Below are 25590 nucleotides of genomic sequence, written 5' to 3' on the forward strand. Positions count from 1 at the left end.
TGCAGCTGATGCCCCTTGATCATCGCGTAACGAGATTGCCGATGCAGCAGGCGCTGTACTCTCTGTGCTCGCTGTGCTTGGAAATTGCGAGCACTGCTGTTGTTCAGCCGAGGCGTTGTCGTCACCGTTTATCATGTTGTTCAACAACTGTGATGGCGTCTCGCTCACAGCTGCAAGTCATGTTTGTAAGTACACAACAATGCAAATTAAAAACAAATGAATTGCATGTTCAGTGCAAAATTATATACGCTGTAGTAGAAAATGCCATCCCGATTCCTCACGGCAACATCCAGTCTCTACTACGTACCCGTGTTGTCCCAATCGTCCTCCAACGTGTAAGCTTCGGCGGCAGCGTCTCTCGCTGTCGCTGCAGAGCGTCGTGCCGCTTCTTGCGTCGACGTGAGGCGCCCACGAGCCGGCTGTGGTACTGCACCGTTATTTGAACGCCGCGGTGCCCTAATCGTTAAGCCTTCATTTTTCATTTTTTCAATGATCTCGTGCAGAAGCTGCTCCTTCTCACTGTACTCTTCCTCTGTGCCGGATCTGTAAGGTCATGAATAACATTTTTACACTTGCAGTTTAAGATTCATATTAGTATACCTCACCTAATGAACAAATCAACTCACTTGCGGAGGTTTTTCCGGTCGTTCGATGAGTAGCGCCAAAGCATCAGTTCCGCACGTTCGCGGACGTTGCGTGCTGTGAATGTTTTGCCGGTTGCTGCATTCAAAACAGCTGCGATCAGGGCCCATCCGTTCTGATCCCCGAAAGGACAGGTCTCCCTTACCTCGCGCAGCAGCTCGATGTCGTCAGCAGACGAAAAGCGCACGCGAGGATTGCCTTTGGCCGCTGCGCTCATGATCAAAACGTTGCTCGCACTGTGAGGAGCCATATTGAAATGCACGCTCTCACCTTGGCGAGACTTCGCGAGACCACTCCGCTAACCCCGCAAAACCGAGAACGCTAACTCGTTTGCGTTGCGTACGCCCGCTATGCCCGCTATTTCGTTTAGCGTACGGCGCATGCGCAGTGACGACCCGCTATTTTTTAGCGTCCGCAATGGAATAGCGTACGCTATACTAAAACTGTCTAATAGTTGGTCCGCCGATTACGTTTAGTCATAGCGGCGCCGAGGGGGTGTTGACGCGGCACATCGTCGTCCCTACGAAGCGAGTCACCGCGGCAGGTGGTGAAGGCTTCCATGGTCTCTTCGGGGAAGCTCGCCACGCTCGCAGCTGCAGCTGGCTGAGAAAACTTTGCATGTCGGCACCTCTACAGGCCGTTGCTAACACCGTGTGTGAGTGTGCGCGCGCTGTACTGGTTGCCGCAAAAAGAGAGTCCCCTTCCTCTGAAGCGGTACTTGACCCCGGCAATGCCAGGATGTGGGTGATCCGCATTTTCTTGAACGTGAGGGGACGCAAAACATGCTCGTATCTCTGCGCATAAAGTTTTCTTAGGACGAAACTTTAATAAAGACGATTGGTTTTTTTACAATATACGTTACGCGGATTCTGGGAGTATAAAAATACTGTATTTACAATATATACGCAAGCAAAGGCAGTGTAGTTAAATACGGCTGACCAGCAACAACACGTAGCAGCCAGTGTCTCGCGATCTGCTTCTTCCTTCCTCTTATTTTATCCTTCTGTAACAGGACCCCCGCATGCTGAAGCGCCGTCTCGGCACATGGTAGGCGAAAAATTGCGAGCGAAATGTGGCTTCAGCCGCGAAACGTGGACGATGGCAACAGGCGCCGCACTTGAGGATAGATCAAAGTGTAACGGCAAGATGTCGTAATTGACATCGTTAACTTGACGTAGGACTTCATAAGGCCCTGTGTAGCGAGAGAGAAGCTTTTGGGAGAGAACGACCCGACGACACGGTTACCCTAAGGAGCACCAAAGCAGCTGAGGCGAACTTAACATCGCGATTGCACCGATCATAACGCCGTTTTTGTATATGCTGCGAGGCAAATAAACGAGATCGGGCGACTTGACGTGCCATGTGAGCGCGATCGATGACTTCACGAGCGTACTCAGTGGCAACACGTGGCACAGAAGAGAGGATGGTGTCAAACGGCAATGCGTGGTCGTGAGCATACGAAAAATAAAAAGATTATTCAAATGGGTGCAGCTGTCCCTCAGCCCAATACTCGACTTTCTTTACAAGTGAATCGGCGAAAAAAGAGTCTAGCGGTCCCATATGCCGCCAACTTTGCAATAGATGGATGTCCTTCCAAGTGTCTAGAACTTCCGTAGTTACCAAGCATCAGACAGGGTGCCCGCGTGTACCTAGTTTATCGGTAGGTACAAGGCGGCAGCACTTGTCTGCCTGCTGCAGCAGCTGCTGATGCTCGACTGTTTCACCGTGGGAAACCCAGAGAGCCTCGTAAATCTCTATAGGGACCACTTTCGAGATGAGAACCCCTATAAACAAATAAGCGCCTGTTCTCGTTGCATCTCCACCCATTACATCGAACCTAATGCCTCTTGCATAGGAGGCGAACGCTCTGCGATTTCACCACCGCTGCAGTGCTTTGTGAAGGTCTGTGGGCGCACCTTGTCCCACCGCAGCTTTGGCGGAGTAGCCGAGCATCTACCGCTGCTGCGAGAGGTGGACGAGTGGTGCCGCTACGTACCTACCGGTAAAATAGGTATAAGCGCGCGGCGAGGTGCTCGGTAGCTACGGGAGTTCTAACGCTTGGAAGGACACCCACCTATTGGGAAGTTGGCGGCATGGGACCGCCAGACTCGTTTTCGAGAGTCTTGTGTTTTCTTTGTCTTGGCTCTTGCACAGCAAGCATAGCGGTCTGAACGAAACTCTCCGAAGCAACACACCCTTGAAAAGCCGTACGCCTGGCCGCGGGGCTGCTTACACCCGTCTTATAAAGCGCCGGCGGGCACCCGGCGGGTGTGGGCGGTGGGGCTCGAATAATGCACCTACTGCAGCCGGTTACCTGCTGTGAAACGGCCATTCTTGTGTGCCACTCCGGCCTGGCCTCGCAAAGTTCGAAATATTGAATAAAAAGTTAAAAATTAATTATAGGGACGTAGTACAGTAAGCGTAGACGCCAACCTAACACACTAAAAACACTGTTTTGCAAAGCAGAAATGCTGCAAACGTTTGGTGGCAACATGACAATAAAATGCATGGTAGAAAAAGGCCTCGTATGTATGTTCATAGGCGTGTAACAGTTTATCTGATAATTAACATAAGAACAGCTTTAGGAACCACTAGCACTTTAAAGGGCCGCTAACCTGGTCACAAAGCAAATTTCTGTTATACGTCGGAAGTTGTTAGGCGTTTTCTAGGGAGCGTTCTCGAGCAAAAACTCTCCAAATCTGCTCATTAATAGCCGAGAGACAAATATTTCAGTGCCGCGTACCCGTGATTTCAAGGCCCATCGCCACTGCCAAACGATACACTCTCTCCACTCGCCCCGTCTAGGCTCCGCAAGCGCAATTCCTTCCCTGAGTTCTCCCACACCACAGCTCGAGAAACGCGTGTCGCACACGTCACGTCCCGAGTCTCGCCTTCATACCTTTTTTTTTCTCCTCGCGCTTTCTTTTTTTTTTTTTTTTTTGCTGCACGGCGCAGTTCTGCTCGCGGCATCGCGTGCGAGCTGTTCGACTGTCTCACTTCGCGCAGCGCACGATTTCGCGCGCTGTGCACGAGGACACCGGACTAGTGGTATAATCTGGGCTATGCGTATACTGGGGCAGACACAAGCGGATCTCAGAGCATGATCCAGGCTGCGTGCCGTTCTGAAGTCTCGGGCCAAGATGGTTTTCGCTTCGCCTGGAGAGCGCCCTCCACGCGTTCGCCACCGTCGCCATGCCAGTTTGAGCCTGGTGGCACTCGGCCTTGCATCCCTCGACGAACTCCGGGCAAGGGAGAGACCTGGAACTTCGTGCCACTCGTATGCTGGGCCAGTGGCTCAGTCAACGGGCCACCACCATCGATCTCCCTGTGGATCCCCCCCCCCTGCCTACTACCGCTTCGAAGCCTCTCCAGGACGGCCCCCAGTACAGGAGCTCCATGCTTCGGTCCCGCTCCCCCCTTCCGACGACGAGGACATCGATATGTCCAGCTCTCGGAAACGCGCCCGCGAGACGGAGAGCGAGGACGAGGAGCCAACCGGGCAACGTAAGCAGCCGTCGAACTCTCCGCCCCAGCCCGGAGCAGCACACGGCAGCCAGCTGCCACGTGCAGCAACCGGACCACCTCTATGCGGACCACGGCAGCGCCATTTCCCCACAGTCGGGCGAAACAGCCGCCACCTCTTGTCCGCCTGCCACCCAAGACGGAGGCCCTCCAAAAAGGGCGAGCGCCACCTCTCGACATCCCGCCGAGTCTACAGCCACCTCCTCCGCGTCCCCTCCGAGAAAGGGCGCGCCCGGCAGCGTATTTATAAAGGGGCTTTACGTATTTAGAATTGCTCGTAGATACAGCGGGGCGTGCCACTTTTGACGGTGCTCGACGTTTCTGCGCAGGCGCGAGAGAGAAAATCTGGGAGCTTTTGCTCCTTGAATATATGACTCAGCCTAGGCACTACGGAGGAAGTTTCTTAGAGCGCGTTGTATTCGTTTGTCCCCTAGACACGCCGGCATTGCGGAGTTCCGTCGTGTTGGTTTATACGCTCCGCCGCTGGCTGCCCGCGCGGTGAGGCAGTGGGCACGGACGCCGCTTGGTGATCGCTGTGTCTGAAGGGACAATGTTCTGACTGATGTTTTTATAAGTCGCGGGTTGCTTTTTTCGCCGCGACGATAGATCGGATTCTTTACAAGCACTGCTCCATGAGGGCACATGTAACCGGCAAACGGAGGCCTCAGGAGAGCACCTGAGGTTATATTAAAGCAGGCGGCGCAGGATCTCCGGGGCACCCAAGCGGTAGCGGGGGATCAAAGCTGGAAGCATGATGGCCCGTGGGTTGGGGCCGCAGAGGCCGAAGCGTGCCTAGGGGTGTGCGCATAAAACATCTGTCCGCGATAGCGGACAGCCGATCTTATACTCTCCTGGCACGCGCAGGCCTCTGCGAGCCCCAACTCACGGACCAGTCCGGCTTCTAGCTTTGACATCCCCGTTGCCGCTTTGGTGTCCTGGAGGCTCCGCCAATAATGCGAAATAATGACACGTTGTTTTCATTAGTAAAAACATGATCGATTAAATATGATTGCGTCGAGCCGCCAACTTGCGATGCTAAGTTCAGCACAATCGCGCCCCGCGGCTTCTGCCGGCACGCCTAGGGACACGCGCATACACCACGCGCCAAGAAACTCCTCCGTAGTACCTAGGCAGAGTCGTATTTTCAAGGAGCAAAACTCCCCACATTTCCTCTCTCGCACCCGCTCTGACTCGCGCATGCGCGCCAACGTCTGTCGTCTCCGCAAGTTCCACACCCCGTTGTACCAACGAGCAGTTGGAAATACGCCGCCCGGCACCATCCTCGACGCGCCGTCTGCTCCTGATGGCGACGCGTCCCCTGCAGCATCTGCTAGCGAACCAGCTGCAAACGAAAGCGCTGCCGAGGCGATGGAGCTGACGGACGCAACACCCACTGTTTCGTCACATCAGGGCCCTGATAACCCCGCGGCGCGGTTTCTGAAGGACCCACCATGCCAGCCTTCTTCGCGGCCGAAGCCAAAGGGGAAGAAGACGAAGGCGACCTGGTGGTTCTTCCAGTGGAACTTCCAGTGGAACTGTTCTTGCCTCGCAGGGTTCTGGCCAAGAATTGAGTAGCTGTTCTTTTTACTTTTATCGCTTGTCAACAGTTTGGCTAGTCTCAATATCATTTAGCTAATCAGACCACGCAGATGTCCTTTTCTTCACCAGGGCCAGGGGCCTTCCCCTGGTCCGCTTCTATTCCTCCGCAGGAGTTACCTGTGGATCTGTTTGTACGCAACGGCATCACATCAGTTCCTGTGGCTCTTGTTCCAACCAATAGCGGAGTCATACGGATGAAGAATCCGAAAACGATTCAGGCGGAATTGCGATCGGCGACGGCCAATTTCCAGACCATCACTGAGGTCCGCAAGTTTGGCAGAGGTGGAGTCCTTTGCTTTTCGGCAGACCAGTCCTGTGTACAAGACCTGTTAAAGTGTTCGCTGTTTGCCGCCAATCCGGTGAGCGCATTTATTCCTCCCCACTTGGCATGTGTGAAAGGGCTTGTCCGCGGCGTCGACGTGAACATGACACCGACAGAGGTATTAGAGATGCTTTCACCCGCGGGTGTAATTTCAGTTTATCGGTGTGGACGTGTGGTCGAGAAAAACAGGATCCCTACTGAGTCGATCATAGCCACATTTGCAGGGACAATTCGACACTCAGAGATAAAGGCATGGCCTCTAATATACAGAGTGGAACCTCTGTCCCCTCGTCCCCTCCAATGTGTGAAATGCTGGCGCTACGGACACACGTTAAAAGGATGTAGATCTGCTTCCAGGTGCCGAATTTGTGGTGAAGAGCACAAAGCTAGCGAGTGCAAAAGCAAGGAAGAAAGGTGCTGCCTCTGCAATGACGCGCACTCTGCTGATTATTCTAATTGCTCAGCAAAGGCACGGGAAATTGAAATTCTGAAAATCGTTGAACGAAGACGTTGTTCACGTAGAGAAGCCGTAGCGGAAATTCATTCTAGGACTCAGGGATACGCCGGCGTCACAGCCCGCCAGGTGACAGCAACGGATGCGTCTCTTTCACTTTCTATTGCTAATGCCATCGAAAGGGCAATGGAAAAATCTATGGAGCGCCTAGCTGGAAACCTTTGTGAGTCCCTGACACAAATTCTAACTAGCCAGATGGCGCAGATATTCGGAACAACAGCAGTTGGTATAACTACTCGAACTACTGAGTGTCCACGTACTTCAAATGAGGAAGTATCCGCTAATTTCACGTCGCAAGATGCCCACATGGCAATCCCACCAGTCGATGTTAACCAGACCCAATGCACAGGCTCCAACGATAACACAGAGGGCGCAGATGAAATGGACATGGATCCTCGATCGTTGAAACGATGTAGGTCCCCTTTGTCTAAAAAAGCTACGACTCTAACTCAGGCAAAGACAAAAAAGTACCAGAAAGACAGCCTTACAAAGGAAGATTTCTTAAAGGAAAACATTTTAGGTAAGGCAGTTACTGAGTCCATACTTACGCAACCATAGGTCTCCTCAAAATTCTTCATTGGAATTGCCGATCAATTTGCTCTGCAGCAACAGATTTATTGTACCTATCATCGAAATTCTCCCCGGATATTATTGCTTTGCAAGAAACATGGCTTTCAGTACATCAATGTTTTCAATTGACGAACTATCGATCTTTCCGACTGGACCGTCCATCGAAGGGCGGAGGTTTAGCTTTCTTTATCAATAACAGAATTAGCCTTAAGGCAAAGATTTCATATAAACATATGTCCCCGGAAAGTGAAATTTTCGCATTAGATATAAATATACCAGGGTGTCTACCTTTCTCGTTAGTAAACGTATACATTCCGGCGGGTGTACAGAACACTCGATGTTTGACTTCAGCAGTGACTTCATGGTGTAAGGACAAAATTCTGGTTGGAGATTTCAACTTCCATCACAGGTGCTGGGGTTTTCGAACTGACCAATGTGGCAAACGCTTGTGGGATTGGACAATAGATAATAATCTGTCTTGTCTGAACCCTAGAATTCCTACATATCTTTGTAAACAGTCCCGCTCCGCATTGGATTTAAGTTTCGTAAGTTCGTCCTTCACTAACACATCCTGGACAGCCTTGGACTGTGCAACCAACAGTGACCGCTTTCCAATAATGGTTGAAATTGCTTGCCCGATTATGCCATCGTGCTCCCAGGTACGCGTATTTGTAGATTATAATAAATTTAAGTCCGATCTTAAGGTACAATTGGCTTCTCATTCTGAAGAGCAGGAAGACACGAAGGCTATGAAACTTTGTGCGGTAATTAAAAGAACATACAAAAAGGCTGAATTCAGTGTTACTTCTGGAAAGGAAACATCTTATAACCCTTGGCGGAATACAGACTGCACGCGAGACCACCGACGCCGACAGGCAGCTTGGAAGCAGCTCCTATACAACCAGTGCCCCAAAAATTGGTCTGATTACAAGTTTCATGCTGCTGTCTTTACACGTACAGTTGCTAAAGCTAAAGAGGAATGTGATAGGAAACACTGTAATTTCCTCTCTAAATCTAAAAACAAAAAACCGTTGTTTAGATATATGAGATATCGGAAAATTCTGCCATCACCAGCTAATATTGATTATATCAATCTGTCTCCCAATGAAATGAGAAAATCTCTTGAACTCCTTGCTAAAGGCTTGGAGAGTAGATTCACGTCATCGATGTCGTATAATTTGCAAAATGTAGCCCCATCCTTAGTGTATACTGAAGTTACATTGCCTGAATTATCTCAAGTGATTCGAAACTTACCTTTGTCAGCCCCTGGTCCTGATGGAATTACCGTTCACATGATAAAAATTTTATTTGATCTATCTCCTGGAGACCTTCTAAACGTAATAAACTATTCCTTACAAAAAGCCTGGATACCTTACGATTGGGAAGTAGCTAAAGTAATCCCGATACCTAAAAAACAAGGACCAGGTTATAACATAGAAAACATCAGACCTATTTCTCTTACTTCTAATATGATCGAACTCATAGAGAGGGTATTACACTGCCGAATTACTATCTGGATGACGGATAATTTAATATTAAGTCCAAATCAAATAGGCTTTAGAGCTAATTGCTCAATATGGTGTGCCCATGCTGATTTAGAGAGCCGCATCCAACTTGCCCGGAAAAGGAGAGAATATTCTGCTTTGATTAAATTAGATATAGCTAAAGCTTATGACAGCGTCGAACATTCAACTCTAGTGGATATTCTGCAGCATCGCAATTTCCCCAATTATATAACCGCGTGGGTGGCAGAATTTTTGCGATCAAGAGAATTTTATTGCTTCAAGGACGGATGTTCTTCGTCTAAATTCAGACAAACTCGCGGAGTTCCCCAAGGATCTGTCCTATCCCCAATATTGTTTAATATATTAAAGAGCTCTATCCCCACCTGTCAGGACGTGCACGTTTACGTGTATGCAGATGACATTGCATTCTTTGCTGCCGACACTGACATTAACACATTATACCAAACATTACAAAGATACATGAGCATGCTGGAAGTATGGCTTCAGACAATTTGTATGTCATTAAATGTAAACAAGAGCGCCATTTTAGTGTTCTCGGTCATGGATCCGATTTCAATTTCAATAACTTATAAGCAAGAACCCATTCCACAGGTTGAGTCTCTAAAATATTTGAGAATCACATATAATGGAAAGCTCAACTGGAGTCCACACATAGAGAGTGTAGCGGGTAAGGCACAACGTGCTTTAGGTATTCTGCGCAGAATGAGTAACCGAAAATATGGACTACGTAGGGACTCACTGTTGATGATTTATAAAATGTATATGCGCCCCATATTGGAATTTGGGTGTGTCTTGTTCTCAGGCGGCCCTGCTTATAAAATAAAGCCTCTGGTTCTTTTGGAGCGTGAGGCCCTACGCCTGTGTCTGGGACTCCCCAGGTTTGTGGCTATTAATGTTATCTACCAAGAAGCGCGCCTTCCAACATTGCCCTGCAGATTTCGCATCTTAACAGTTCAAACATTTCTGAAATTTTACAGCTTGCCACTTAGACGATCTAAATACGCATTCATTAATGATCCAAATTCCTTCTTCCTTGCTCATTGGCCTCGATTTAACACTCCACAGATCATATTTGTTCAAAAACAATAAGATAGCCTGAATGTGAACATTCGAGAGGTAATTCCGTCAACCGAATCAAATCAGAATATTAAGATAGATTTTGATGACATTTTCCCCCCAAACTCTAAGTTTCAATCTGCCACTTTTTTAAATAACCTGTTGCAAGATTACCTAGCACACGTACAAACAAATAACATAATAGCTACAGACGCTTCAGTGAACAACGAAAAGGCGGGCGTAGGCATCTTCTCGCTCCCGCTTGGCTGGTCATTCTCCTTGAGACTGCCAGACTTCACACCTGTTTTTGAAGCCGAGCTTTAAGCAATTCTTTTAGCGCTTCGGAAACTCCCGTCGAACTCAATAAGTGCGGTTACTATAACAGATTCCCTTTCGGTCTGTACTTCGCTTACGGCACCACTAAAGACGTTTCTAACATTAGTTCCTCCACAGTTGAATTCTCTAAAACTATTATGGGTACCTGGACATTGTGGCTTACATTCAAATGAAATGGCAGACGCATTAGCGCGAGCATCCCTGAGTGGACCTATAATGCCTGTTCTTGCTTTGGTGGCTCACATAACAGCAATCAGATATAGAAAATATTCAATTCATAGAGATGTCAGTGAATGTGGGGTCTGGGATCTCTGTCAGGCCTGCGTGCCTTTAGTGCCAGTCTCCCCTCGCTCGGACGAGAAATAAAGTACATAAGATGATGATGATAATCAATAACAACATGGACAGAATATCAGCACCTCAGATTTCCGTGGAAAATCCAGTGGTGTCCATCAAGACAATCAGAAGTAGCGATCACGAGATTACGCTGCCGTGTCCCTCCATTAAACTTATATTTACACAGGACTGGTCTGACGCTATCGCCTCTGTGTCCATACTGCCAAGAAACAGAATCTCTAGATCATTATTTTTTGGTATGTCGACGATACAAATTGTTAAGAAAAAGACATCTAGAACTTCCGTTCGCAAAATTAGGGTTAATGTTATCACCAGAAATCATACTATCTTTCGGTGCGTCAGTTATAGGGGTCAGCCACAGGGACGTATTTGATGCCGTTTGCAGTTACATACAGTCAACAAAACGAATAACTTTTTAACTTTTGTCTTGTACTTTTTTATGTCTTCTTATCTCTCATTATATTTTGTTTTTCTCATCGAATACGTAGCACTTCAAAAGAACAGGTGAACGTTTCAGCACGCAATTCTTGGCCAATCCCCCAGTGTGGGTATGAGCCATAACTTGAGGCCACCATCATCATCATGATCATCATGTTTCCCGTTCATCTCCCGGGGCAACGGACGACTCGCGGCGCCCACCCACTACCCTGGTCACACCCACGTGCCTACAGCCGCAGTACAGAGAGCGACACCATCCGCCCGCGAGTCCACCACGTACGACTTCACGCTGGTGCAGTCAAAGAGGGACCGGCGGCGTGCACGAGTCCTGGAAACTGCTGCACTCCCGGTTGACCCTGTGGTCGTCGGTACGGTGCTCTTCCGTCCCTCGGCGCCCGGTGGAACCTTCCGAGAAGCACCGCGCCTCTCATTCGCTGCAACTCTCTTCGCGACCAGGTGTTGCAGTGGTTCGCGTTAACCATAAACGCAACATCGTGGCCGCCGATACTACCACCCGGGTGTGCCTGGAGGAGCTGCTGGCAGTCACTGAGCTGCACGGAATCCCAGTGACTGCCCGACTGCCAGCCGAGCGCGGCAAGAGCACCGGCTTCCTGCACGGGGTAGTCGGGTTACCCGCGGACACAGACCTGCTGGGAGCCATAGAGTCGAGCGTTCCCGTGCTGTCGGGAACGAGGGAGGAGAGCACTATCACCATCCGATTCGCGGGACCAGTCCCCCCTGAACACGTGCGCCTTTTCAAGCTCGGGTTCAGGGTGAGGCCTGCCAGGCCCCGTCCGGTGCAATGTCGGCAGTGCGGCCGCTTCGGGCACGTGCTGGAGTCCTGCAGATGGCCGACCGACTGCATCTCATGCGGCAGGAGCCACGCGGAGGGCGCCTCCTGCCAGAAAGTCCGCTGCAGGAACTGCGGGGCCCTCATAGGGCCGACACTTTCGCCTGCACCAAATGGCAGGAAGAACGGGAGGTGGCCACCATCATGGCTTCCTCCACCTCGGCATTGTCGAGGCGTGCTGTCAGGGCAGCAGTCCGGGAGGAGTAGCAGCGGCAGCAGTCTTCCTCATCTCCGGCGCGGTCCTATGCCAGCGTGCTGAAGGGCCCCAGCCCTGCACCCAGGCACCCGGTACCAGCGCCTCCTGCCTCTCAAAGCCAGCAGACGCACGATACTGCTGCTCCACCCGCCCAAACTACTACGAATCAGCTGGTAGAAAACCTGCTGCTCACCATGCAAGCAGCCCGCACCATGCTGCCAGCTGATCATCCGCTCCGGGCCATCTGCCTGCAGGCAGTGGCATGTCAACAGCGACACCATCACCGTGGCTAGTCGCCCAGCCAAACGTCGGCCGCGCATCCTGCAATGGAACGTGCGCTCGCTGCGCCGACGACACGCCGAACTGTCCGAACACCTACTCCTGCACGGGTACGACGTGCTCGCGTTGCAAGAGACATACACGCTCGACGGGGAGTGCAACCTTCCGGGATTCGTGGGATACCACAGTACGACCACCTGCGAGTTACGGACTTGCGCCAACGTGCAGTGCTGTGATCCGCTCCATCCACCCGGTCGCTCCCGCGCGTCTATTTACGTGCGTGCGCGCCTTGCCCAAGCCGTCGTTCGTGTGGCCGACATCGTTCCCACTTCCGTAGAGTGTGTAGCTCTGACTGTGCGCGTCGAGGGGGCCGACACTTGTGTCGCCAGCGTCTACGTGCAACCCGTGCAGCGATGGGATACGTCTTTCGTGGAGAGCCTTACCGCGCGCATCAACGGTGACTTTGTTGTGTGCGGCGACTTTAACGCTCACCACACGGCATGGGGCAGCAGCCGCTGTGAGCCTAATGGCAGGAACCTGCTGAAATCAATTCACTCCTCTGGTACGCTGATCATCATCACCGGCAGTCCTACTTTCGTGCGTCGGAAGGTGCGCGGGAGTGTGATAGACTTATCGCTGGTTAGCGAACGGTGCCACTATGAGTGGGTACGCAGCCCTGACACTCAGGGGTCGGATCATTATCCGATCTCGCTTGACCCGCTCGGTCTGAGCCGCGACCGGACCTGTACCTATCGCATCACCGACTGGTCTCTGTTCAGGACGCTCTGTGCCACGCCCCCTCCGGCGAACACCGACTTCCCCACGCACATTTCGAGGTGCGTTGTCGCCGCGACCAAGTCGTGTACGGTGCCCGCTGGAACGCCGGCGCTCGTCATCAAACTTCTGAACTTACGCGCGGCACGCCGACGCGCTGAACGCCGCGCCATCAAAATCGACAAGGTGGAGCACTGGACACTTTACAACCGCCTTGATGCCGCGTGCCGTCGTCATGCCAGGCAGCGTCGCAACCAGAGCTGGCAGCGTCTCTGCCTCTCCTTGGAGGACACTCGCGACAAAGCACGCCCCTGGCGCATTCTCGCCGCCCTACTTAGTCCCAAGATACCACGCTGCCCTGCACTCTCCATCGCAGTGGCCCGGGGCTTGAGTGCCGAGCAATTAGCCGAACTCTTCGCGGATCCGTTCGCTCCGCCGTCTGTGAGCCGCCGTCGAACTTCCGCCACACAACATGGTTGAATGCCCAGCTCCTATGCGCTATTTCCCAACGAGCGCAATTCTGGAGCATGTAGAAGTGCTTTGTTCTGCTGAGTTCACGCTCAGCGAGTTGCGCATCGTCTTGAACAGACGCAAACGTCGCTCCGCTCCCGGTTCCGACGGCGTTACTCATCAAGTCCTGAGGAACATTGACGCAGCTCAGCTTCCGTCACTTCTCGAGGTCTTCAACTCGGTCTGGCGCAGCGGCATCATTCCCACCGACTGGAAAGAGGCGATCGTCGTTCCCATTCTCAAGCGCGACAAACAAGCCTCGAACATCAACTCCTATCGCCCAGTATCGTTAACCTCGGTACCCGGCAAAACAATGGAGTCCATGGCTTTGCACCGCGTTGAATGGATTGCCTCCTCCCTAGACGCCTTTGCCCTTGAACAAAGCGGCTTCCGCCGACTGCGCTCGACAACTGATTCCATCGCGGACGTTGTCGCTACGCTCGAGGACGCGGCAAGTCGCCACGAAGCCGGATACCTGGTGCTGCTCGATGTGGAACGCGCGTTCGACGGCCTCCCGCACGGCACCATCATTCAAGCGCTTCGCGAGCTGCGTATCACCGGCCGCCTACTGGACTATGTCTCGGCCTTTCTTAACGACCGAACGCTCAGAGTGCGCGTGGGTGACACGCTCAGCACCCCCCGTAGCGTGACCTCTGGTGTTCCTCAGGGCAGTGTCCTCAGCCCTTTCCTCTTCAACTTGGCGCTGGCAAGGCTCCCTGCTTTCATCCCGAAGCTGACAGCCTTCGAAGTCCGTGTGGCTATTTACGCTGATGACATCGCCCTTTTTGCTTGCGGGCCCACGGACCATGGCTACCAAGTGCGTCAATCACTTCAGTCGGCGATCAACGCCGTGGACGAATATCTCGGCAGCATAGGGCTTCAGCTCTCGGCGTCAAAAACCGAGGCCCCCGTGCGAGCCGTGCACGCTTCGAAGTGCCAACTCTCTCGCTGCGCGGAAGCCCCCTCCCGTGGCAGAGAAAAGTCCGATACATTGGCCTCCACATCGACTGCCGCCTCAACTTTAACGCGGCCACCACACAACTCTGCAGGGACTCCAGGAAACTCGCAGGCGCCGCACGCTCCCTGCTCGCCCGAGGCCGCGGCTGCACACCGCATCTTGCGCTCCGAGTTTACAACTCGCTCGCAACGTCGCGAGCGCTCTACGCGCTCCCACTCACCAACGCCAGTGCAGTCAACTGGAAGGCCGTCGACTTCGAGCACCACACCGCAGTTCGCCAAATGTACGCGCTTCCTCGCTTCTCGCAAGTGGGGGCAACTCTCGCCGAAGCGGGAAACTGGCCGCCCTCACTTCGCGCGCGGAAACAAGCACTTCACCACATCGAGCGTCTGCAACGGTCGCCACAGGGTCAGCGTCTCGTGTGCCGCCTCCACAACTTCGTGGGCTCGGGCATGGGCCAGCGTGCCACCGAGTTCAGCACTCGCATCGCCTCTTTGCCTCAGCTCCTCCCCCTGCCGCCTTCGCCGCACGCCTCAGCGCTCCTCGACGTAAACATCACCGTCCCGGGCGTCAAGAGCAAGCGACAAACAGCACTGTGTGCCATGCAGCAGTAGACGGCTGCATTGATCTTCGAACATCTACGCGACCGACTCCAAGTGTGCACTGACGGATCCGTGTCCGGTGACGGTTCCGCCGCTTCCGCGTGCACGGCACCGGAAATTTCTGCGTCTCGACAGTGCCGCCTTCGTTTTCTTGCCTCGTCGACAGTCGCCGAACTCGCGGCGATTGACCTCGCGGCTGACCTACTTCTTCAGCAGTGCGGTGTCTCGTCTGCCGCGATACTGCCGGACTCGCGTGCGGCTCTGTGCATGCTGAGGAAGGACTATGCCGGTCTTCCGCTGGTGCAGCGCGCGGGATCAAAACTGCGCCATCTCGTAAATCAGGGCTGCGACTTGGCATTGCAGTGGGTCCCCGCGCACATCGGCCTGCCCGGGAACGAAGCGGCCGACGCCCTCGCGAAGCAAGCTCTCTCGACTCGCTTCCACTTCGCGAGCTCCGTCACCCGTTTCGACGTGGCCAAGACGGCGATACTGCGCATCCTCCACGCGCAGCATGCGGATCCGCGCGTTACTGCAAGTACGCCCCCTCGCCTCCTTTCCCGCGCGGGTCTCTCCCGCTGGGACCGCTCGTTTCTCCTTCGGCTGCGCGTCGGCTGCTACAACACCGCCGCCATAATGCACTGACTGCACGGAAGAGGCAGCCCCGTGTGCTTGGATTGCGGCGAGGAGGAGACGCTTGAGCAGCTTCTGCTCCGCTGCCCGGCCTTGGATGTTGAGCGCACTGCGCTCTTTGCATCATACCGTCGTGTGGGACTGCCCTGTGACTCGGAGGGAGCACTTCTCTTTCCGGCAGCCCACCCTTCCATTGGCAAGAAAGTGCTTCCTGCCCTACTTGACTTTTGTTGTGACACGCAGCTGAGAGCGCGGCTGTAAGCCCCGCATTGCTTCTTCAACCTTCTTATTTTCTTCCGCCTTCTTTTCCTTCTCTCCCTTATCTTTTTCTCCCCACTCCCCTTTCCCTGCGCAGTGCTGTTGAGGTGTCCTCCTCTGAGAGACAGTTACGGCACTGCACTTTTCTCTTCCTCTCCTTCAAAAGTCACTACCCACACACACACTCAGAGCATGATCCCGCGCTGGAACACAGTAGAAAATTACATAGTTTCAGTGACTGCGCGCCTGACTCCACGACGGGGGAACAAGCAGCCGAAACGGAAGTACGTGTCTCTTGCTTCAGTGTGTAGTAAAACAAAAACATGCAGACATTCGGTTTGTGTATTTCTTTATTTCTCTAAACTTTAATTCGTCTATTCAAGCAACAGATTACAGAAACAAGAGATGTTGCCGTGAATAATTCGGGAAGTCACGTGTCACTACGAGCGACGTCACAGCACACACACGTGTACGTAGGCGCACTAGAACGTGTACGTAGGCGCACTAGCACGTGTACGTTATCCTCAGGCTTGCAGCGCGGTGGCCGCGAGAAGAAGGGTAAACGGCGTTCGCTTTGAAATTTCAGATCTTTCCACGGCGCGTAGCGAACTGATATTTAACAGACACGGTGGTTAGCGCACATTGTTTGCTCCCCGCTTGTCAGCTCAAAGTGACCAGACCTGGTGTAGGGCCTTTTAAGTATTTGGAATCCTAACATGTCATCGCGATGGTGGTCATCATCGTCGTCATCGTTATTATCACGGGGGCATCGAGGCAATCTTAGTCACGGGCACTCAAATGTTTTAGGCACTGGCTGCCATCGTCGCCTTGCCATCTCCCTTTCGCTGCAGGTAGTGCTAACGTGGCTGCTGAAACCGCTGGTTCTTCTCATGGGCATCCAGGAGGCAGAGACTCACTCCGCCGCCGACCTTCTGGCAGCCAGCGTACTCGACAACGATGTCGTCGCACTCATACGACACGCTGCCAACGGCCCCTTGTCGGTACGCTCCTTGAACGTGCCGCAAATTCACTAAAGACTGTGACGTCGGAGTTTTGGGCACCGTATTAGTTACTTTCCCTCGAGGATTTAGCATCTGTGCCGCAGCTCCTTTGCAATGGGTAAACGAGACCGATTAAGCAAACTGACCTGAGCACTGAGTATGCTGATTTTGAAATGATGAAATTTGATAAATTTTCGAATCGAATGATGCGCTTTCTTAAAAGACGTAAATCTAGCAATACCCACAGGATCGTTACTACGCTTTGAACGTACGCTAGTCGTCTAACACGGGGCGATGATTCATGCGACGGATAACATGGTTTTCCTTGTTACTCTTCAGTGAAACAAAGGCGTCTATGTAAAGTTTTACAATGCCTTAGAGTTCACGAACCAGTGTATTCACATTTGAATTGCCACTGATTTTGCAAAAAGGATCGAAGTTTTCGATAAAGCTTCAAGAATAGATGCGTCGTCAGGGCGATTAGAGTTGGAAAAAGCTGGAATTTCGATACGAGGCTTGGAGTCAGGATAATCGAGCGAAACACACAGGTCTCAAATTCTATCAATTGCTTCAGACTCTGATTGCTTATCAACAAGGTCAGCATTAATAAACTTCAGCTCAAGGAGTGCGTTCTGTCTTGTAGAGCTTTGACTGCTTGTGTGAGCCTAAAATACCAAGGAAAATTAACCAGTTCACTACCTAAAGAGCTTCCCGTGCGAATTAAGCTCCCCGTGAGAATCAAGCTAGGTAGGTGCATAATAAGTGTTCGTGTTCATATTCTCAGTGAAAAGAAATAAGTTTTCAACTGAAGAAGGCAGGCGAATGATTGAAAACATTTATTTCCGCTTAGAACACTCTGCAATGTCTCTTTTCTCGTACTTCGAGATGAATACGTTTGCCACACTTTCAGTAGAATGCACATGAATGAGGGCGTTTTGATAATGTTACTTATCAACTAAAACATGTTAGGATCTCTTAGGTGTGTTGATAAGGGTAGAACAAGTGCAATTTCCACTAAAATATTTGAATAATCTGTGCGTTATCTACTAAGACCACCAAATGGATAATCTGGCTCTTTCTTCTTTTGCACAGCGCATATAATATACAGTCTGTCCAAGACGACGGTACTAAATGCAACAGTAATGAAAAGCGGAACACTTATTACGCACGACAAGGGCTTCATACCATGCACGATTGGCACAATGCGAATCTGCGCTAGCAGCTGCTTAGTGATTAACAGCACGTAAACTGCATAACGCCGAAGCATCGAATGGCGCTTAAAGCTTTTCAAATAGCCCGAAAGACAACTTCTGCTGCTAAACTGTTCATAAAAGAGACAAAAAAATCTTCCAACTACCGTCAAACGCAATGCCTACAGTTTGAAACGTGTAAAGGTGCTTCCCGGAGCGACTAACTTATTGTCCTCTAATTTTTTCGGCTAAGTTGCGAAGCTTCGAGTGACTGATCTTATCACAGGTTTCACGCTCCAAAAGCGTTTGTGGTTGCATATATTTAGATTGGGTGAATCTGGATCTTTGTTCAAGTCTCGTGTTTCGCTCGCGGTAACCTCACAAAATTATTTAGATTGGTTGCCAGGACCCTAAAAATACTGCTACTTTTAAACTATACGAAAACGGCAGCGCACACACTGCTGATGCATGCCCTGCAAACACGGCCTTTCATCCGAGTACGCTAGCAGTTATTCAACCATACGTCTCTGTTTGAAAATTCTTCATGCTAACACCATTTCGGGATATATACGTGAAGCGTGTCACGAGAATTTCACTGCACACGCGGCGCAGCATTCATTGCGGCCGGATCGAGGGCCACGAAATGAGATCTACCACACTGGCTGCCCAACACACACAATCCGCTTAGTGGCAGCGTAGTATCAAGTTAAAACATGGTGTACTTCCTTTGTTACGCACGTCAACTATGACGCTAAAATCAACAAGCGTGAGCGATCGCTTGCCGTAAAACATTCCGTATAGTAGAAGTATGAACAAGAGCGCGTTATCAAATCATGAAAACGATAAACCGATACTATTGGCCTCGAGCTCCACCACTGGAAAAGCTGGCGCCACCGTCGGCGTGACGTGCTAGGAGGGATCACGTGGACATAGCGGCCGCGTCGGCTGCTTCGGGAGCGCCGAAGCGAGCTGAAAACGAGAGTTTAAATTCCCTCGTACGCTGCGGTCCTCATTTAGTGGCGAGATTTCCCCGCTTCGAGTGTCTCCTTTACAACGCTTGAAAGCACTACAGTAGGTAGTGGCTGCCTTTGAAGGCGCGCAACATGGTAGGCTACTGCTCGGTTCCGCAGGGCCGGACGCACGTAACGGAAGCCGGTGTCAGCCTTATTCACACGTAGCCGCAGGACAAGAAGCTGCGTGAAGCTTGGCTCGCGAAACATAAAACCGGCAAACAGTCATCGGCTACAACTCGAGTATCCAGCAAGCACAGACGCGAGGAAGATTTCTGCTACGGCGCCGTGTCTGTGATGTTCGGAAAACGCGCACTGAGACGCTCGCCCGAGTCCGTTGCCCGAGTAATGTCACGACGGTTTGGTCTATGAACTTGTCGATGCTATAGATACTGGCAAGTTCAGTGAAGTGGAAAGGGAGCGGTAAGAAGCACATTAAAAAGAAAGCATGGCATATCGTCATGTTTGTGTTATGAATTAGTGCACTGGATTACAAAAAAGGAGCAGCGGGAGATCGCACGCTGAGAACACCGATAAGCATACAGTGTGACGCAACTCTAGAAATAATATTGAAAGGTAAAAGGATTTAGAAGAAAAAAAAAGATTGAATCGTCGCGACGGGACATCACAGTCCCCGTAGGCGTCGAAGTCTCTACAATGAAATTATTTTTTGAACAGCTCTGATAGCACCCACGCAACAATGGTTGCTTGTATACTGTCAAATGCTCATATTCTGCGGCCTAAAGCTCATGGCACAGTGCTAAAACGGGCACGCGGCGAAAGCGAAACAGTGCGCGGACAAGGATGCAGACGCGCAGTCGGTCGCTGCGAATGTGCGATCGCTGCATTGAGGCTTCATTCTATAACGCTCCATTTAGTTATAAAAACACTATAAGAGCATATTTCACGTAGTTTGCTCTCAGCGTTTACCTACCTTTCACGCAAGAAGCCGGTTCAGGAGACTCCATCGCGGCGACCGCGCGCAGTGGCGTTCACTGTACGTATTCGGTAAAGAGATAGCGTCTGTAAACGATTGTGCTCTTTCAGTTTGCCCAATATTATTATTTAGACAGTAAAAAGCTTCTCTCGTTTCGAAAGTACTTACAGAAATGTCCGGAAGAGCTCGCGCGTGGTGTTTTCAGTGAGCGCTGACAGCAAAACCTATGAGGAGCGCGCCACGTGATCCCTCATACTACGCCAGCGAGCCGCTTCCGATAGATGGCGACTCCGTAACTCCTCGCCGCCAATACCCGAGTCACCTGCGCTACATCTAGCCGGTTCGCGCTACGAAATGTGCTTAGCTAATCATGAGCTATTGACGCAAAACATTTTTGCTAAAGCTTACAGTTCAGCGTAGTTGACGTGTAATGCCACAAAGAAGACACGCATACACAGACACCAGCGTTCAGGTACACAGGCTACAAGCGTTTACGTGCCTTACGCACTCGTTGAGAATTCAAATTGACACGGACAGATGGCGCTACGTTATTGGGCAGGCGCAGGAGCTCTGCGCGCCAGGGCGCGCGCACTCCGAGGAGTCTGTGCGCCTTTTTCTTTTTTTCTTTTTTTTTGTCTGTATATCCCTCTCTGCGCGCCATGCGTGCCGGAACGGGTTGCTTTTCTTTTCCATTTTTCATCTTTTTTCATGAACGAAGGAAATGCCCTGGCAGGATAGTATAGGAATAAACTTTATTTGTCCAACGGTTAGTGATATTGGTGCCCGGGCTACGCTGCCAAGGGTCCATCGCCCGAAGAAAATCTACCGAGATCCTCGGCAACGGCCCTGGCCCGCTGGACGGCCCACTCCTGGTCATCTGGTGCCTCGCTGAGGAAAGCGGCTTGCCATCTCTCAGCGAGGCGCCCCGTTTCAAAGGGTCCTGCTGTTGTCTTCCCCCTTCCTCCTTGTCCTTCTTTTTCATGGCGTTGGCATTCCCAAAGCACACGGGCCATATCTGAGCCATGTGCTCAGAGAATGGCACTGGCAGGTTTATTACAAATGCTGTGGGCTATCGTATGAGACTGGAACGTACACATAGATGAATACGCTGTTTATAAGAGCCGTAACAGGGCCCTTCAGGCGCTTGCATTATCGCCAGCGACGATTAGTAGTACAGCGCATTTGTTGCATTTCTTCCAGCGTACCGCCAAATGTGATGCCCGCACTTATGCCAGTGCAAATTTTTCGTTCCGATGATAGGTCAAAGCAATCAGTACAGCAATGAGATACTCATATGCGTGGCCGCACAGGCATACCGCCTGCGAAATAGTGGGTGGGCTCAGAGAATTTGGCACATATTTTGTGTGAATGACGCATTTTGATGAGTTTATAGTGCAGGATATCAGTCAACGAAAAACCGCTCGATGTTAGTGATGCAGCCGAGATTTGAAGACAATGTGAAAAGTATCTGAGAATCGGACGTCACACAACGCGCACACCACATGCGCGACATGGGTTCATCGCACACTCACAAAATCCGGGTTGTCAGCTATAAACATTACGAGTCTCTGTGCTGTTATCTTGATTTGGAATTCACTTGTAGCTAAAGTTGGCGTTCATAACATTTATTATCATAATTGGATAGGTGTTTTGCTTTCTTTATGCTACTGCCGCAAAAGTCATGCTATGACAACTGTGAAGACTGTCTTGGGATTGCCGAGAGCGACTACGTAGCTCATATCATGTGGTCAACAAATGCGGAGGTATGCACTATGTGTATACTAATGTCTACAAATAGGCTCTACAGCAATCTCAGCAGTACACAACTTCAGTGGCTTATATCAAACACAGCTCCGTACTATCCACCGGTACCTGCGCTTGGTTACAGTGTATACAGCCCAGATTAACGATTTTTGTGTATTGCCAATCTATAGACGGTATGTAAGCCTGGAGCAATAATAATTTTACAGTACCGGCTGTTTTGTACTTCATCTCACGCCTTACCACAATCGGTATACGGGCTATTCACACAAGTTAACATCACCTTTGGTGACGTCCCACCCTATGGCCTTCACCGGCAGTGATAATAGGAAACCATGGAAAATAATTAGAATTGCAAAGAAGTATACGGGGTGTTTCCCTTAATTTGAGCTAGACTTTAACATATGCAAATGCTACGTAGCTGGAGGGAACCAAGGTTGTGTTGTTTGTCATCGCTTGGAGATGCTCAGATTATATTTTTGCATTCCCATGATTAGATAATTCTATAGTGTTAATTTCTTCCTCAATTACTTTAATTCGATGAAAATTCTCCATGATAAAATTGTAGAGCAACAGTAGAAACTCCCGATACAGCTTTCTGTTGTTCAACACGTGCTCCATAGAAGTGTTTTTCCAAGCGTGAAGTAGCCCGCGATTACACGCAATGTGACTCGAGCATGTGTGCGTGTGTGTGTGTGTGTGAAGAACTATGTAGAGTGGGAATAGACAAGAATAAATATACACCTTATCGACTCTCGTCTATAGACAGTCTATAGACGAGAGTCGATAAGGACGAAGAATGAACAACAATAGACAGAGTCTGTATCGACTTTTGTCTATGGGTAGTCTATAGAGGGTAAGTAGACAAAAAAGAAACAAACACCTTATCGACTTTTTTCTATAGACCGTCTATAGACTGCAAATAGACAAAAAGAAATAGAAATCTTATCGAATTTCGTCTATAGACAAACTATTGACAAAAATAAATGGAGACTGTATTGGCTTTCGTCTATAGGTGTCTGTTTGGGGAAGTAGACAAAGAAGAAACAAACACCATATCGAATTTTTATAGACCGTCTATAGACTGCGAATATAAAAAATAAATAAATATCTTATCGACTTTCCTGTATAGAAAGTCTATAGACAAATAATAAAGAAAAAACATAAAGGCTGTATCGACTTTCGCGTATAGGTAGTCTATAGAGGGGAAGTAGACAAAAAAGAAACAAACACCTTATCGACTTTTTTCTATAGACCGTCTATAGACTGCGAACAGACAACAATAAATAGAAACATTATTGACTTTCGTCTATAGAAAGTCTATAGAAAAATAATAGGCAAAAATAAATAGAGACTGCATCTACTTTCGTCTATAGGTAGTCCATAGAGTGGAAGTAGACAAAAAAGAAACGAACACTTTATCGACTTCTTTTTATAGGCCGTTTATAGACTGCCAATAGACAAAAAGAAATAGAAACTTTATCGTCTTTCGTCTATAGACAGTCTATAGACTCTGTATCAACAAAAGTCCAAATCTATAGAAAGTCAAGGTCTATAAAAAGTCTATAGACTTTCTATAGACAGTCTAAAATCATTTTTGTAAGGTTTCTACCACGGTGAAGCGTTACGTGTAAAGCTGCCGTGAGTGTCAACGCAGGAAATCGCAGACTTTGAAGCCCTGGGGGTTACTCCAACCCATCGCACCACCTAGCGCGCCGTTTCATCAAATCGGCATGGATCTTCTGGCGCCCTTTCCCTTGTCAGCCAGCGGAAACAAGTGGATTATAGTCGCCACGGACTATCGAACACGCTACGCCGAGACGAAAGCTGTACAACGTGCCACGGCCTACGAAGTTGCCCAGTTCCTTATCGATCACATAGTCCTCAGACATGGTGCCCTATCACATGTCATCACTGACAGAGGAACTGCCTGTACAGTCCAACTGATAGAGGACATATTCGAGCTGAGCTGCGCGCAGCATCGCAAGGCGACTGCCTGTCATCCGCAGACCAACGGACTGACGGAACGGCTAAACAAAACCATTGTTGACATGCTGTCTATGTATGCAGACATCAGCATAAAACATGGGATCAAGTCCTGCCGTGCGTTACAATACCTTGGACCCTACTGAGATGCACCAGATGGACACCCTCCTCCGTACGGCACTAAAGGCAGCGCTGGGACTACCCAAACATGCGTCTACGCAGCTCATACTACGACTGGGGGCGCACAACACCATCCGCGAACTAGTTGAAGGTCATCTTAGCAGCCAATTGCGACGTCTGCAACGAACAATGCAAGGGTGCCACCATCTATCCCGGCTAGGATACCAAACACCAAGAAAACCACGACAGGAAAACCGCACACTTCTTCCGCTTAGCATTCGCAACAAAATTCACGTGGCCCCAATTCCCCGGAATATGCACCCTGACCGTCATAAAGGTCGAAGAAAGGCAAGAGCACAAGCCCTGGCGCGACTCTTTGGCGATGACACATCAAACACGCAAGTCCTATATACCGACGTGGCCCGCTACCCACAGAAACGTGCCCTATGTCTAGTCGTACTAGATAGTGCAGACATTCTGAGGGTTTCGGCCACGCTCAACACTGTGGACAGTGGCACGGCGGAAGAGGCTGCTATCGCCCTAGCCATCGTACACGCTTCAACCACGCCGGCGCCGGATGGACCTATCACAGTGGTCACTGATTCTCAGACCGCCTGCAAGACTTGGGCACAAGGGAAGGTGACACCCTACACACACCGCATCCTTACATCATTACACCCCACAGCGTTACACAGGGTGCGTATCGTCTGAACACCTGGACACGCCTCTCTCCATGGTAATGAACGCGCTAATGCGGTAGCCCGAGAGCTCGCTAACCGGGCGCCATTGGAAGAGCTGTCCAACCCAGACGACGCACCGACTGAACCACTGAACTACACTGAAACTCTACAATATTACAGAGATACCAGGAGACACTTCCCTCCTACACATGATTCCCTTAATCGAGAAGATGCCATCGCGTGGCGACAGCTTGAAACTAATTCATTTCCCTGCCTCTTTTATCTTCACCTCTTCCACCCCACACAATATCCCTCATACTCTCCCTATTGTGGAGCAAAGCCCGCATTATATCATTCCACCTGGGAGTGCCCACACCCTACGGGCTACTCCCCTATTCCTTCACCTTCACCTTCCTCCTGGGAGACTGCGCTGACCAGCTCAGACGCGCAAGAGCAGCGACGGCTGATCCGGCGGGCATGCGGAGTGACGCGAGCCGATCGGGCCCAGAACCAAGGGCTCCACCCTGCGAGGAAGTCGCCCACTCTCATGACAAATAAATGTTCTCTCTCTCTCTCTCTACAAAAGTGACGGTAAATGCTCAAAAAATGCGATGCGTCGGCTTTTGCACCTTTATAAACATTAAAAAATTATGTGGTTTTACGTGCCAAAACTACTTTCTGATCATGAGGCACTTTATAAATATTCATAGAGGAATCCCATATATATATATATATATATATATATATATTTGCAGCACACGCACCGCGATGGACGAACCAGACTAGCGCTAACGTTGAATGCCAACACAATTTCCATTCCACGTTCAGTAATCAGACAGATCATTTGCGGCTTCGTTCAGGGGCAGGCGCGGGCTTCCGGTTTGTGCTTGTTGTTGCGTTTGGCGCAAGATTATTGCCAGGAGCATGCACCGCATATGCGCAATCACGAGCAATGCACACATAATT

At 50.4% G+C, this 25590-nt stretch overlaps 1 long non-coding RNA gene across 1 annotated transcript; it reads right to left on the minus strand.

Moving 5' to 3' along the window:
- Window positions 1–413: 413 nt before the first annotated feature.
- Window positions 414–1015, minus strand: LOC142571226 (uncharacterized). Its single transcript, XR_012825802.1, has 3 exons — window positions 788–1015; window positions 627–720; window positions 414–543 (listed from the first exon to the last, which is right to left on the minus strand). It is a non-coding gene; the product is annotated as an uncharacterized LOC142571226 (long non-coding RNA).
- Between the last annotated feature and the right edge of the window lie 24575 nt (window positions 1016–25590).

This window comes from Dermacentor variabilis, chromosome 2, assembly GCF_050947875.1.
Source record: "Dermacentor variabilis isolate Ectoservices chromosome 2, ASM5094787v1, whole genome shotgun sequence".
NCBI classification, from domain to species: Eukaryota; Metazoa; Arthropoda; class Arachnida; order Ixodida; family Ixodidae; genus Dermacentor; species Dermacentor variabilis.